This window comes from Mesocricetus auratus, unplaced genomic scaffold, assembly GCF_017639785.1.
Source record: "Mesocricetus auratus isolate SY011 unplaced genomic scaffold, BCM_Maur_2.0 Super-Scaffold_100001, whole genome shotgun sequence".
Classification (NCBI taxonomy): domain Eukaryota; kingdom Metazoa; phylum Chordata; class Mammalia; order Rodentia; family Cricetidae; genus Mesocricetus; species Mesocricetus auratus.
Window position 1 is genome coordinate 15,342,941 of NW_024429187.1, and position 16,105 is coordinate 15,359,045.

The window sequence follows — 16,105 nt, forward strand, 5'->3', positions numbered from 1 at the left end:
GCTGAGTAAGCATGGGGAACAAGCCAGTAAGCAGCTCCCTCCATGGCCTCTGCATCTGCTCCTGCCTCTAGGCTCCTTCCCTGCATGAGTCCCTGCTCCGACTTCCTTTAGTGATGGGTTGTGATATGGAAGCGAAAGCTGAATAAGCCCTTTCCTCCCTAAGCTGCTTTGGTCACAGTGCTCCATCACAGCAATGGAAAACCCTAACTAAGACAGATGATGTCTATAGACGAACATTTGATAATTTATTATTTTATGGATAAAGGTGAATTTTCAACTACAAGTACAGAAAAACTGAAAGCCGGGCCACGGAGCTCACTGCTCTTCCCTCCTCTCCGTCCCTCTGTCCCTCCCTCCCTGCCTCTCCCTTCCTGCCTTCCTCCCTCCCTCCCTCCCTTCCCTCTTAGTATTTTACTTTTTCTCTTTTTGAGGGTCTTTTAATATAGCCCAGGCTGTCCTTGAGCTCACTGTGTAATCCAGGCTAGTCCTATCTCAGCTTTCTAAGTGCTGGGATTACACACTGGCTGAGTTGTATTAAGTGTTCTCGGTACTCTAGGGTTCTGCTACACAATACTCCTCTGAAGTATCAGACAACCCCTCTTAATACAGCGCTGTCTTATAATTAGAAAACTGACATCTAAATCAATTAGGTCTCAAGATTGAAGACAACGGCTCATTCTTTCAATCAAAATGAAAAGACGCTCCTGTGCGTAGCTCACTAGAAAGAGCAGACCCACTGTGTGTGCAGTGCAGTGGAGATTGGACTCCTGTGCATAGCTCACTAGAAAGAGCAGACCCACTGTGTGCGAAGTGCAGTGGGGACTGGGCTGTGCTACTGAAGCCCTGATGGGACGCACCTCACAGTCTGTGAAGCCCTCTTTAGCCTAGTGGAGTGAGGGTGTTGTGGGATTGTACCCTGAATGCAATAAAGAAGAGGTGAGTGTGCCCTTTGAAGAGAGACTGCATGATGCACAATAAAAAGATGCAGATTTTGTTTTGAAAAACACATAAAAGTATTTTCAAAATTAATTGCTAAGAGCCCAAGAGTGGTACCTGTAATCTTAGTACAAGGGGGCGGGGGGGGGGGAGGCAGAGGGAGGAGAATTGCGGTATTTTATTGTTTGCAATAAAAAAGGCTTGCTTTTTTGTTTGTTTCTTTGTTTTACTAGACAGGGTTTCTCTGTATTGTTTTAGGAGGCTGTTGGACCAGCCCGGCCTCAAACTCACAGAGATCCGCCAGCCTCTGCCTCCTGAGTGCTGGGATTAAAGGTGTGTGCCACCACCACCTTGCTTTACTTTTATTTTACGTGTTTGAGAGTTTTGCTCCAAGGATTGTGAATCTGGGCTCACCTGGGTCATAGACTCAGGCACCTGCCAGGTTACTAACTCGGTGTGGTGTTTTTGCAGATGTAGGGACCCCAGGATGATATGTACTGTTGTTTTATAACCATCTCCCCATGAGTCCCCCAAACTCTTTACGATTTTAAGATACCTCTACTGGCAGTCGAAGAACTGTGTAAAATTTACGTATGGTTTTAAACTGAGGGGCTGCAGACACTGCTCAGTGAGTAAGAGCACTTTCTGTGCAACCCTGAGTACTGGAGTTTGATCCCAACACCCACGTGACAAGCCCGATCCTGTGTGTGCATGTAACCCCAGTGCTGTGAGGGGTGGAGACAGAAGGTTTGACAGGGCTTGGTGTCTCCCATCCTAGTCAAGAAGAGTGAGGTTCAGGTTTAGGGAAAGATCTTGCCTCAAAGTAATAAGGTGGAGAGTAGTGGGGGAAGAGGAGGGTACCCCAATGCCCTCCTGTGGCCTCCACATGTACATGCACACATGCATGGGTGTACCTCCCCCATGCCCATATGTCACACATACACAGACAGTAAATAAAAATAAAATGATACACCTCGCCTTTAAAAACTAAATAGCATTTTAAAACTAAATATTAATTCCTTCTTAAAATTTGAGAATGGGCCCTATGAAACCCTGGATGGCCTTGAACTTACTATGTAGCTCTATGAAATACTATGTAACTTGCTATGTAACTATGTAACTGCTGACTTTAAACTCCTGATCTCAGTGCCCCTGACTCTCAGAGATGGGATTATAGGCATGTGTTGCCATGACTGGGTTATATGTGCTGTGGCTCAAACCCAGGGCTTCATGTGTGCTAGGCAAAGGAACAGGGTGTGCTTGTTAGGCAAGCATTTCTCCATCTGAGCAAACCCCTCGGCCCACATACCACTTCCTGCTTAACTTTTCAAGACCGTATGAGAAGACCTCATCATGTGATCTTAGGAAATGAGGCAGATGAAGGGATGAAATCTCTGGAGTGATATCGCTTCCAGGAGAAGGAAACGCACAACAGGAAAAGCCACCACAGCCTACCCACGTGGGTCGTTCTCCTCACTGCTGAGAGAAAATGCCTGGCAAATGCAACTTAAGAGGAAGGATTGTTTTGACTCATGATTTAGGCGTGGATCCAGTCCATCATGGTGGCAAAGGCAGGAAGCAGGTGGTCACATTGTGCGGACTGGCAGACAGAACTGGAGCCAGGCTATGAGACTGAAAGCCCCACCTCAGAGACCCACTCCTCCAAAGCTCTGCCTCCTAAAGGTTCCCCAACCTTCCGACACAGCTCCACCAGCTGGGGACCAAGTGGTCACACCCCCAAGCATACACGCACAAACATACACATCACACACACACCATACATATCACACACACATCACACACACGTACCATACATATAACACACACACACGCGCACATATACATCACATACACATCACACACACATCTCAGACACACATGCATGCACACACATGCATGCACACATACCACACAATACCACGCACATCACACACAAATCATACACATCACACACATGCACGCACGTGTGCATGCCCGCACAAACAGATACATCATACACACACACCACACATATCACATACACACTCACGCATGCACGCATGTACGCATGCACAAACACACACATCTCACATAGACACACATGCATGCACACACCACACACACACACACATACACACACACACAAGCCTGTGAGCATATTTCACATTCAAACAACAAATTATCTTGGTGGGAAATCAAAACCAGTGGAAAGACTGAGTATTTGAAAACGGAGAAGTAGATAGAAGTCAATAAATTATGGATGAAACCATCAGTTAAAAGGTTGACATACAAGATCAGTCCTGAAAGATAGACATCTGAGAGTTCAGAATTGCTGTTCTGGGAGAAAGATGAGAACAGGCAATTGCAGACAAGTTTTTAGCTACTTACAGAAAATACTCTGACTAAAATCTAAATTAACTTTCCAATCCATCAGAATCGGATCAAAGGTTAATGAAATCATAAGATGCTAATGATTTTCCTGAAGCAGCAATTGCAGCCATAAGGCCCAAAGCTGTGCCCCAGGGCCCTGGCCTTCTGTCTCTGACATCAGGATCACCAGACTCTGGTCCTATTGCACTGGCAGATACCTTTTTGTGCTTTGACTTTGGAGTACTTGGATAACGAGATCCAGGAAATGGTTTTGGAGTTCAAAGCCATTTTAAAAATTAAGGTCAGCATCTTTAGAAGTGGAAAGCTGCATTTATCATATTATAGGGACATAATGAAAATATCCAACCTGCACTTAATTCAGTCAACACTGGGGTCTTCTGTTACATTGTTTCATAAAGCATCAAGCGAGAGATGGCTCAGCTCTGAAGAGGGCCAGTCACTTCCCAGCACCCACACCACAGGGCTTGTAACAGTCTGTCTATAACTCCAGCTCCAGGGGGGTCCCACACCCCTAGCTTCCTTAGACACTTGCTTCACATGCAGGTCCATACGTGCAGACATATCACATACACACACACCACCTCATATACATACACACATCACACACACATACCATATACCACATCACATACATACACACATCACACACATATACACACATACACACCACATAACATAACACATCACATACATACACACTTCACACATACACACACGCCACATAACACATCACATACATACACACATCACACACACATCCCTACACATAATTAAAAATCATAAAAATAAATCTTTAAAAGAATTGTCAAAGAAGGTGGGGTCACCACTCGGGGCAAAGCAAACGCTTAGTACAGAGCCTGGGGTCCGACCCTCAGCTGCAGAAAAGGACTTAGTGAACTAAACGCAGCACGGTAAGAGGACATTTCCGAGTTAAAATCACCTCCAGAAAATTACATTTCCATAAGCATGCATATTAAATATGCCTTGGTATTCTGGAGAGGTACTAAGTAAACAGAAACCCTAAAAATAGATCCATGTTCAAAAGCAGCCTCTACATGAGAAGGAAAACACGTGATGAATGGCAGCAACACGTGGTGAATGTGGACATTTTCCTGCACCAGGGCTCCTGCTCTCACCGCCACCTCAGCGAGGGGAAGATGGGAAGGAAGCATCACCCGTCCTCCGCGGAGAAGGCACGCCCTTCTCCTTGCACCCTGGGAGCCTGGGCTCAGTTTCCCTAGGAGAGCCTGTGGTGGGGACAGGGCTGGCGTCTCAGAGAGATGCTCAGGAAGGCTTTCCGCGCCACAGGTGCCTTGGAGTCTGGGATTTCAGGGGTTTGCAGCTCAAAGTCCTCTTTGCTTCCCACCTCCTGAAGCTGTCCTTCCGCCTCCGAGATAAATTGCTTACAGAGGTGACCAGGAGATTCAAGGCTATGGAGGTTACGTTAATCTCAGAAAATATGTATTGTTTTCTACTCCCCATTTTATGAAACATTTGTTTAAAAGTTATTTATGTGTATGTCTGCATGTATGTACATGTGCCCATGGAAGCCAGAAGAGGGCATCAGATTCCCTGGAGCTAGAGTTAGAGGCAGCTGTGAGTTACCTGATGTGGGTTCTGGGAAATGAACTCGGGTCCTTTGCAAGAGCAGAAAGTGTTCTTAACCATTGAGCCACCTCTCCAGCCCTTCTATTTTTTGTTGTTCTTATTTTAAGAAGGGATTGGAAATACTTTTGTAGTTAATACTTGGGACTGGATCTCTTCTCTGTCTCTGTCTCTCTCTCGTGAATGGTGTACATGTGTGTGTGTGTGTTATGTAAACACACATGTGAGTACAGGTGTATGTACCTATGCGTGCCTGCAGAGGCCAGGGTACATGCCCGTGGACACCAGAGGACATCTGGTATCTTGTCCTATCAGATTCTGCCTTTCTCTGTTGAGGTGGGGGGGAGCTCTCAGTGAAACCTGAGCTGAGCTGGTGGCCAGCAAGTCCTAATGATCCTCCTGTCTCTGTCGCTCTCAGTGCTGGGGTTACAGGCCTGTGTGCAACCACGCTCATCTTTTTATGTGGGTGCTGGGGGTTTGAACTCAGGTCCTCAAGCTTGCGCAGTGAGGATTCTTACTCTTCTTTGCGTCACCACATTTTGTGTGAGCGTTGGGGTGTTCACCCCGGAGAGTTGTCATAATTTTTCTCCCCTTCAATCAGGGGTCTCTGTAGAACAGAACAGAGACCAGCTCTGGTTCAGTGAAGGCCACACCACCCATGGACAGGTTCAGCTCCAGAGTGGAGAAAGTCGGATTGTCCAAACTGGAATTGTGTGTCCTTTCCCTGAGCAGTTCTGGGCCAAAAGAACGGGGAAAGAGTGTCTGCAGAGAAAAAGCTAACAAACAAACAAACAAACAAAGAAAAAATAACTGATGGTTCAGGCGATAATTTTATAGCATTGGAGAAGTGAATGGATACCTTGGCTTCGCCTTTCTTTTTAGAGAATGATTTTAAGCAGGCTGTGCCAGGGCCTCTGGCAGGCTGCTTTTTATGACAACGTGCCTGCCTGGTGGGTACAGGCTGTCCACATGGGGAGAAAACACTTGCCACCAAACACTTGCCTGAATCCTCTTCAGGAGAACATCCCTAAAATGCTTCTCATGGGATGTTTGGGGCCAGAATTAAGAAATCTCTCTAGGAAGAAAGTACTCTCCCAGTCTGTCGCCCATGGCTGGTCTTTTTCTGCTCAAGTTTGAATAATTTCTTTCTAAGAAAAATACCTGGAGTAATTATTCATTTTTTCCCCCAGTGGGGAAATGTTTAGTTTTGTAGCGTAGGTTCCTGTGAGGACACAGGGTTGGTCCCACATCTCGAATTTGCCGGGCGGGTCAGAGTGATTTACAGCCTGTAGCTTTAGGTCTGCCCTAGTGAGAGAACAGTCAAAGCATGTTTGCCTAAGTCCTCCTCTTAGCAGATCGAGTTGTAATCTTCCCAGCCAAGCTCCTATCTAGATCAACATCCATATTTCAGTCTCAGGGGCAAGCCAGCCTCAAAAGTTTGCGTATTGTTAGGGTAATTAAATCAAGGCTTTGGCACCGCACAAAGAGATTTCCCAGAAATCTTGGGCCCCAAAGAGGACTCATGTCAAACAGAATCAGTTCAGCTTGCTCAAGAAAAGGAAAATTACAGTAACACTTACAAGCGGGATCAGCACAAATCTAATGTTTTCCCAGAGTGATCCGGTCTCTGGCTTTGCCAGCAGAGTGCTTTGTATAAATAACACGGAGTTAGCGTGAGGTTGTGATGGTTGGGCAAAATGACCCCCCAGGAACATTGCTCCCTCATGTAAGTTCTTTCAGGGGCCACTTCTGCAGATAGGTCCACCGCGCGATGTGAATTTAAAAGGGAACAGGTGTGTGCACCAGGTGTATATCTGAATCTCACCAACCAAGTGTATGCATGCACTTCCTGTTCTCCTGGAACGTGAGTGAAAGCCTCATATTTGAAGGGCTGCTGTGGTCAAGGCCTGGGGGATTGCACCCTGTGCCGACAATAATGGTTTGCAAGTCTCGGTGTTTGGCAGGTTACCATGAGACGTCCTGAGCTCAGGTGGCTTTGGTACCAGTCATTTGCCCACGGCTCGGCATGGAAAGGAAGATGAGGAAGGGGAGGGGGATTCACAGAGGGGCTCTAAAGGGACTTCTGTTTGTAGTTCTCCCCCCCTCGTCTGAAAGTGGAACCCCCGGGACCCCACTTATGAGAAGACCATGCTGCTGGAGACACCACGGCTGAGAGTGGCGGACTGAAGTCAGCAAGTCACCGGAGTGCACTGTTTGGCTGGGAAAGACGGTCCAGCCAGCAAAGTGGAAGTCTTCATTACAACCAAGGCAGGAGGCGATTTTGTTTTTCTTGCTGGTTTTAAAATCTAGTGGCCCCGCAGGGTGGAGGCCATTGTTGGTCCATCTGCAAAGCCGAGTGCCCCCAAAGTGGGGATAATTAGCTAGGGTTGCGGCCGGCTGTTGGCGGAGTATCTAGCCCTGCTGAGGCACGAGAAGCCTAAGTGAAAAACTGTCCCGTTTCAACAGTACTCTGACATTGGTCCAGTGAGATGATGGCTCAGGGGCTAATTGCCACCAAGTCCGATGACCCGGGTTCAATCCCCGGGTTCTACAGAACGTGCGCCCCAGCACCGTCATGCTCCAACACGCCACGCTTTGCAGTTCGCTGCTGAGGACACTTCTTGAGCGCCTCCAATTTCTTAATGAACCCCGCTGTTTATATTCGTGTTTCTAGACTGTATAATAATGGATTCCCTGTGAAGCATCCCAGGCAGGCCGTTAATTGCTCCAAAGTACGGTTTAATCCTATGCTCCATGGCAGGAAGTGAGTAAGATCATAAAGGCCTTTACTGCTGAAAACCACACTTAATATTTTTACGGCCCAGTTGGCCTGACAAAATAGTCTCTGTGAGTCATCACTTCAAAGCAAGGCCCTGGGATTTATGGAAGACTGTAACAGCCGCCCATGCCCATTGTAGGAAGGCCCATGAACTTGAACTGCTCTGCCAAGGCCTCTCTAGTACAAAGAAATGCATAAGAGAGAGGCTGCAAAATGGCCTTGGGAGACACGTGACCAGGTGTAGTTGCTGCAAATCTTTCAGCCACACACAGGCACACTGTCCATGCATACACGTGTTCATGCGGGTGCATACATGTGTGCTTACGCGAGTAGGAGGCAGGAGGTCAATCTTGAATGCTGTTCCTCAGGAACAATGCCACTTGTCTTTTTGAGGCAAGAGTCTCTTCCAGGGGCCTGGGGTTCACTTCCTGTCTCTGCCTCCCCAGCACTGGAATTACAAGCATTAGTTACATGCCTGGCTTTATATGTGGGTGCTGGAGACTGAATACAAGTTTTCATGTTTTTTGTGGCAAGTACTTTACTGGCAGAAATTTCAGCTCGTTGATTATATTTCCGATGGCTTAGCTTTTGTGAATTTTATTAGTTCAGTGAATGATCTAGATGGTCGTGTTCCTTATAAGCTCCCAGGGTGCAGAAACCTCATGGCTTGCACGGACACCATCGTTTGATATCTCAACTTTGGCACAGGCAGTGAGGTTCACCTACATCTTATCAGCTGTCACTTGAAAGCCATTTCCTCTTTTCTTTAGATCTCAAAGACCTTTTTGCATCATCTAAGTTATTCACTGAGAGGGGCTGGAGGTTGGCCAGCGGTGTAGAGCATCTGATCTTCCAGAAGACCTGAGTCCAGTTCCCAGCACCTATATAGAAAGGGGGCTTCCAACCGCCTACAATTACAGCACCGGGGGACCGGTTACCCTCCTCTGGTGTCTGTAGGTATCGGCATGCAGCTGGGCATACCAACACACGCAGACGCATAGATAAAAGTAAAATGAATCTTAGAATAGCTGTTTACTGAGTATGCCCCCTGTGTCTCAGACGCTGCTTAGACGTGGGTGACTAGGTTGGGCCAGGCAGAGGCCTGACCCACAGAGCAGACATGATGCTGTCTTTCTGTTTCACGTTCTTACTGGTGAACAGGACCTGCCAACCCCTTCAGCTGCTCATCTAGAACCTTCCAAGCTTCCTAGCGCCAGCCAGTTATTAAAGCTTAAGTGGATGCCATCTGGCTTTCATCTTTCCCTCTTTTCTGCCCCATGCTTGCTATTTTAAAAGCATACGCAGTTGCTTGTTTTCTCTTCTTCTTCTTCATGTTTCCTAAGACAGAAAGAGTGGAAGGTCTCCAGCCATCACAAACCCACACTCTCACAGACGCCTGGAATTGTCTGTCTTCTCTCTCTCTCTCTCTCTCTCTCTCTCTCTCTCTCTCTCTCTCTCTCTCTCTCTCTCTCACACACACGGTAAGAGTATTTTTGAGACACGAGGCGTGTCTTTGACGGGAGGTGTCATTCTGTAATGGGCGGGGACGCTGTAACATGTCCTAGTATCTCAGGTCGCCTTACAGTTTGTGAGCCGCCTGCCCCAGTCCTGAGTGCTGGGATTACAGGTGTGCACCACCGTGCCTGGTGGGATAAAACCGTCTGACAACAAATGCTCCATCTGTTTTGAACTGGGTTTGTGCAGCACGCAAACAACAAACATTTAAGGGCGTACATTCGTTTGTAGACATGTTAGCTCTATACCAAAGTCCGAGAGAGTGAGGGGAGGGACTCAGCCGCATTCCTGACAGCTGGTGTTAACTGCGTTGCATCTTGGCATGGATGCCCTGGTGTGACTAAATGGGGACTTTGCAGGAACAACCCTATCAGTTACTCTTCTTGTTGCTAGGACCAAACCCTGACAAGAAAGAGGAAGAGCTTCTTTTGGCTCGTAGTTTAAGACACCATCATGATAAGTGTCTTAGTTTTCTTCTGTTGCTGGGATAAACACCAAGATCCAAAGCAACTTGGGGAGGGAAGGGCTTACTTGGCTTACACATCCCACTCACAGTTCACCACTGAGGAAGCCGGGACAGGGACTCAAGCAAGGCAGGGACCTGGATCTAGGAACTGACGCAGTGACCAAGGCCAACAGACACTGCAATTGCTGGCCTGCTCCCCACCGTTAGCTCACCTGCTTTTCTTACACACCCCAGGACCACGAAGTGGGCTGGGCCCTCCCACATCAACTGTTAAACAAGAAGCTTCCTTGCCAAGTTGCCTACAGAGCAATCTGAGGGAGGCATTTTTCTCAGTTGACATCTCCTCTTCCCAGATGGCTGGCGGGCACGGCAGGTAAGACACGGCACCAGGATGAAGCAGCTGATCACGGCCGGGAAACAAGAGAGCAGACAGGAAGTGGGGGCCAAGCCATAAAACGTCAAGGCTCACCCCCACCCCAGTGACCCACTTATCAGAAGGTTTCCTAGAGGTTTCCGAGGCCTTCTCAAACAGCACTATAGGCCGGGGACCAAGTGCTCTCAAACACATCTCACGTTCAAACTGCCACAAGCTCTAGGCTTAGTGACTCCCGCCGACAGAGCTCAACAAACGCTGCACAACGCACCTACTGCGTGCTTCCCTGTATTCATGGGCTCAGGAGAGGGAGGCTGCTTGGTGTGGAATTTTCTCCACAGGGCACAGATGAAGGACTCGCTGTGGTTTCTCTTGCAGGCTCCTCTCTCTGGGTACCCACTTGAGGGTCCTTACTATCCAGCCACAGAAGCTCGTCTGTGTACCCTTGAGCACAGCCCAGCAATGGCGCTTCTGTTATCTACAAAATATTTGGGTGTGGGTTTGGCGGTGAGACTTCCCTGAACTCAAAGGCTCTTGTGAACTGGTACTTGACCACACAGATTATTAAAAACACACACATGCCACACACACCCACCGTAACACACACACACACACACACACACACACACACACTCCATTGGCTAAAATAATTAAAAGATATTGCAAATAAGTCAACATTGACAGTGATTGCCCCTAGGGGTGGGCTGGGGGAGGGGGGACACCAAGTCTTACACCTGGGCACTGCCCCAATTTCTCCCCAAGTCATGTATCCCAGGAATTTCCCCAGAAACCCGTCCAACTCATCTGGACCTCTGGCCACCTCTCTCAGAGATATTGTGTATCTAACCAGCTCTGGTAAGTGACACCCCCTCAGCAGCGTCCTAGGAGAGACTTTCTCCTGCCTGGACTGGGGCTGTCGGGAAGGGTGGCTCACTGTCACTACAGCCTCTCAGCTTCGAGCTCAGTCTAGGACCAGACATGTTTCTGTCTGCTTCTCTGTGTCAGCTGCTCACAGAGCTGGTGGGCTGGTCACAGCAAGAGTCCTGATCGCCCCTGGTTACAGGCCAAGTGTTCCAAACAGCAGGCCTTTCACAGCTGGGGAAAGAAACCCCAGCCTGACCCGCTGGGCATGCCCCACAGCCACATGCGGCTCCCCTCGTGTCAACAGAACTGATAACCAAATCGGGCTGCTTGGCTCTCTGTCCCCGGTGGCCTTGCCAGCCTGCTACCCTCCAAGTCCCAGTTAATAGGCAATGGCGCTCCAACCAGAAGGCAGGAGTTGAGGGCTTGTTTACCGCACAGTTAAGGGGCAAATACAACTTAATCACAAGGAAAACAGCTTTTATGAGATCCATGGTGAGCCGGCAGCCTTATTAAAGCATCCAGAAAGTTGAAACATAGACTTCCCTTCGATCTTGACTCTGCCATGGGACCATGGGAGGGGAGGGCAGGGACAGGTGGAGTGGCCTGCGGGTTTGCTGTTTTTTTTTTTTTTGTCTGTATCTGCCAGGGTTAAGTGGCCCGGCTGTGCGCACGTGGCCCTGCCGGCTTGGGCTGCGGATGAGCGTGCAGAGAAACACAAGGTGAGGAACGGCTTGCCTGACTCTCCAGGAGCGTGGGCTGTGTGCCAGGAAGTTCACGCCTGCCCGTGGAAGACCCCTGTGTCCACCTTCTAAAAGAAGAAAAGCTAAGGGCACGCACGGACTTTGGCAACTTCGGAAGGCCGCACCGGTTACGTGTGAAGTAGCTCTCGAGTCCAGGTCGGGCTGTGTCTGAAAGGAGATCGGATGGGAACGTCCAGATTCGTAAAGGATGACATGAAACCCGGGATGGCTCATACATCAAAGATGCGGTGGAGACCGGCGGTGGTGGTGCCCGCCTTTAATCCCAGCACTGGGGGGGGGGGTGCGGAGACAGGGAGGATCTTTGTGAGTTCGAGGCCAGCCTGGTCTACAGAACGAGTTCCAGGACAGCCTCCAAAACAATACAGAGAAACCCTGTCTCGAAAAACCAAAAAAAAAAAAAAAAAAAAAAAAAAAAAGAAGAAGAAGAAAAAACACAAGCCAGGGATGAGGGTGGGGTGAGGGTGGGGTTGGTGGCAGTGGTGGTGGCGCACAACCTTAATCCCAGCGCTCGGGAGGCAGAGGCAGAGACAGGCGGATCTCTGTGAGTTTGAGGCCAGCTTGGTCTAAAGTTCCAGGACAGCCAGAGCTACACAGAGAAACCCTGTCTCAAAAAAACAAAACAAAACAAAACATTGCAGAGAAATGACACAGACATTTTGAGAGGAGACTGTCCTCATGGAAAATCTCCTGTAGGCCTCGAATATTGCCATAACAAACATTCTTATTCTTTGATACTGGGGACCCCTTGAAAGATTTGGGGTGGCAAGTGTGTAACGCAAAATATAAAAACCCATAGATAGACATTGGGCTTCAAGCTGTTGGTCAGATAAGCAAAGCAGCCGGGTCACTGGGTCTCATCTCTACCCAGGCGGAAGCCACCCTGCCTTCAGTGTGACTGGAGACCAATTGCCCATACATTGCTGGAGACCAAAATGCCCTGGACTGAATATCTGCTCCCATCTTATATGCCTCAAGTGCTGGGAGTAGAGGTGTGGGATCCCAAGTGCTGAGCTCACCTTTGTGTGAGCTGTTTCTTTTGTAGACTGGGTCAGTTTCACGTTAGCTCAGTGTGGCCGTGAGCTCACAGAGATCCAGCTGCCTGTCTCTTGAGCCCTGGGATTAAGGGTGTGTATTGCCACTGCCTGGCTCTATGGCTTGCGGCTAGCTTTGCTTTCTGTACTTTCAGGCAAACTTTAGTAAATCATAAGTGATGTATCACCACAGGCAGCTATCAGGTGAAATCCTTGTTTTAGGAAACATAATCTGAGGCATTGGACAAAAACAGGGATGGTTGTTATTAACTACTTACATGTAACATATTTTATGCTTTTTAAAGATTTGTTTTTATTTGTGTGTATAGGTTTGTGCTCTGATGGTGCAAGTGCCTGGGGTGTGCAAGTGCCCTGGGTGTGCAAATGCCCTGGGTGTGCAGGTGCCCTGGGTGTGCAAATTCTCCCAGAGACCAGCTAGAGTTACAGACAGTTATGAACTTCCTGATATGGGCACTGGGGACCAAACTCCTTTAGAAGAGCTGCAATTTTTTTTGCACAGTATATCCTTATTTTCATTCATACTTATTATTTATTTACTTTACATACCAACCACAGTTTCTCCTCCTTCCTCTCCTCCCATTCCCTCCCCCACCTTCCTTCTACCCCTCTCCCCCAATCCACTCCTTGTGTGAGTTTCCATGCTCCATGGCTACAGGTGTACCAGAGGGCATCAGATCCCAAGGAATTGGAGTTACAGGAGGTTAAGAGCTACCATGTGGGGGCTGGGAACTGAATCCAAGTCCTGGGCTCAAGAGCAGCAACCCTTGAGCCACCTCTGCAGATCTAATTAATGCATTTATTTTGTGCTGAAGCCAAAGTTACTTTTGACTTCTTCTACCTAAGTACCCTGGATTATTTCCTTTGGATTCAATAGCTTCCTCCTGGAGGGATCAGGGAGGCTCGCAAAACAGGGCAGAGGTGAAAGACCCAGGAAGCTCCTCCGACAGAAGCAATAACCAGTTGCTAGGAGAGGGGGAATTCTTGGGCGGAGCTACATGCAAGTTGAGCAAGGATAAACTGAGAACTCAGGGATTAGCTTTCACGAGCCCCCTCGTGCTGTGGTGGTGTGTTAGTTAATGTTTACTGTTGCTGTGAAGGGACTCCATGGCCACGGCAGCTCTTATAAAGGAAACATTTAATTGGGGAGCGTGGTGGCATGCAGGCAGATATGGTGCTGGAGCTGAGAGGCAACAGGAAGTCAACTGACTGCCGCACTGAGTGAAGCTTGAGAAAAGAGACCCAAAGTCCGTTCACACAGTGACACACTTCCTCCAACAGGGCCACACCTCCCAACAGTGCCACTCACTTTGGGGCCATCTTCTTTCAAACCACCACAGGTGGGATTTTGCTAGTGTAGCCGTCCAAGACTCCCCTATGCCTATAAGTAACCACCCATCTACGATCCCCTGAGTATCTCAGTAAAGTCACTGGTTCGCCATGGTAGACTTAGTTGGTCTACGGTTGGTTCCCCATTTATGGTAAAAAGACATCTGTCCATTTCTTCTGGGGAAAATAGTCACAGGACACTGGCTGTTAGAACAAGCGGTCACCATACAGACCCAGGGAAACCAGCATAGAGGATTTCAGGCTTCAACTAAAAGCAGCGAGAAAACACAGCTAGTGTATAAGGAGGTTGTTCTGGTTTTATGTCTGTTGCTCTGACAAAAAGCTATTAGGGGAGTTTGGGGAGGGGATTTATTTGGCTTATACTTCCATAGTCATAGCCCATCATTGAGGGAAGTCAGGCAAGGAACTCAAGAAAGAGCTTCAAAGAAGGAACCATGGAACAACGCTGCTTGTTGGCTTTTCTTCTTCTTCTTCTTCTTCTTCTTCTTCTTCTTCTTCTTCTTCTTCTTCTTCTGCTTCTTCTTCTTCTTCTGCTTCTTCTTCTGCTTCTTCTTCTGCTTCTTCTTCTGCTTCTGCTTCTTCTTCTGCTTCTGCTTCTTCTGCTTCTTCTTCTTCTTCTGCTTCTTCTGCTTCTTCTTCTTCTTCTGCTTCTTCTGCTTCTTCTTCTTCTTCTGCTTCTTCTGCTTCTTCTGCTTCTTCTTCTTCTTCTGCTTCTTCTGCTTCTTCTGCTTCTTCTGCTTCTTCTGCTTCTTCTGCTTCTTCTGCTTCTTCTTCTTCTTCTTCTTCTTCTTCTTCTTCTTCTTCTTCTTCTTCTTCTACTTCTTCTTCTTCTTCTTCTACTTCTTCTTCGTCTTCTTCGTCTTCTTCGTCTTCTTTGTCTTCTTCGTCTCCTCCTCCTCCTCCTCCTCCTTCTATTTTTCCAGACAGGGTTTCTCTGTGTAGCATTGTAGACCAGGCTGGCCTCGAACTCAGGGAGATTGCCTGCCTCTGCTCCTGAATGCTGGGATTAAAGGTGTGTGCCATCACTGCCCAGTGGTCTTGGCCTCCTTACATCACTTAACAATCAAGACAATTCCCCACAGATGTGCCCACAGGCCAACATGATTTGGACAATCCTTTAACTGAGTCTTTCTTCTCAAATGAGTCTAAGTTGTGCCCAGTTGCCAGTTGAAACTAACTAGGATAGCTCACACAATAAATAGAGAATTGGCTGATTATATTAATATTATGATTTATAATAATCGGAGACCAAGGATGCATGGAATGCTGCCATTGTAGAACAAGACAAAGAACCAGAGAACCTCAATAGCCATGGGTTTGTGATAGAAGCTCTGATTGGCTTGAAGGAAAATGTGAATATTAGGTTCTTGAATTACTGGCCTAGAACCCACAGCCTGAAGTCCAGGGAATTTTTGTGTGTGTGTTCTGAATCTGCTTATCTCTTAAACCACAGAGTGGCTGCAAGTCAAACAGTTCTATAAGGTAGATTGATTGCCAAATTACATCACCAGTTGAATTTGAAACTTTAGGAGGCTTATTATTTGATAAATAGGTGTTTCTAATGAATGAGAATAGTAGGTAGGATCCAAGAACTGAAGGGGAAATCGGAAGAGATTAAATGTCTAACCTCAACCAAATTCCATTTGTTGGTAAATAATACTCCGAATTTGCCTGTGTCCTAATTCCTTGAACCTGAAGGGACTTTGCTAATGTGTCTAAGGACCTTGAGGTGGGGAGAGAAAACTCCCAACCACATAGGAAGTCCAGTTTGATCCTGCGAGTTCTTAAAGGTAAAGAGGAATATGACTTTAGAGGAAAGTTAGAGATGAAGTACTGTTGGCCCTGAAGATGAAGGATGGAGCTGCAGCCGGGGAGTGGACCTGGCCCTCTAGAAGCTGGAAAAGACCAGGAAGCACCCTTTCCCCAACAGTTCCTGACAAGGGCCCAAGAGATCGGGCATAAATTGTGCCTGCTTGTTTTCTTTCTTTGTTTCTTCGTATTTCCCTCCCTCCCTCCCTTCCTTTTGACATGGTTTTT

At 47.7% G+C, this 16,105-nt stretch overlaps 1 long non-coding RNA gene across 2 annotated transcripts in view; it reads left to right on the plus strand.

Annotated features, from left to right (window-relative positions):
* Positions 1-10,676, plus strand: part of LOC110341427 — a 30,740-nt gene extending 20,064 nt beyond the window's left edge. Inside the window, exons 1-3 of one of the 2 annotated variants that reach the window (XR_005876624.1) lie at positions 7,019-8,643; positions 9,906-10,044; positions 10,423-10,676. This is a non-coding gene — a long non-coding RNA (uncharacterized LOC110341427). Of the gene's footprint in view, positions 1-7,018; positions 8,644-9,905; positions 10,045-10,422 lie in introns of those variants that run through there. The other variant, XR_002383373.2, reaches the window with a different exon arrangement.
* The last annotated feature ends 5,429 nt before the right edge of the window (positions 10,677-16,105 follow it).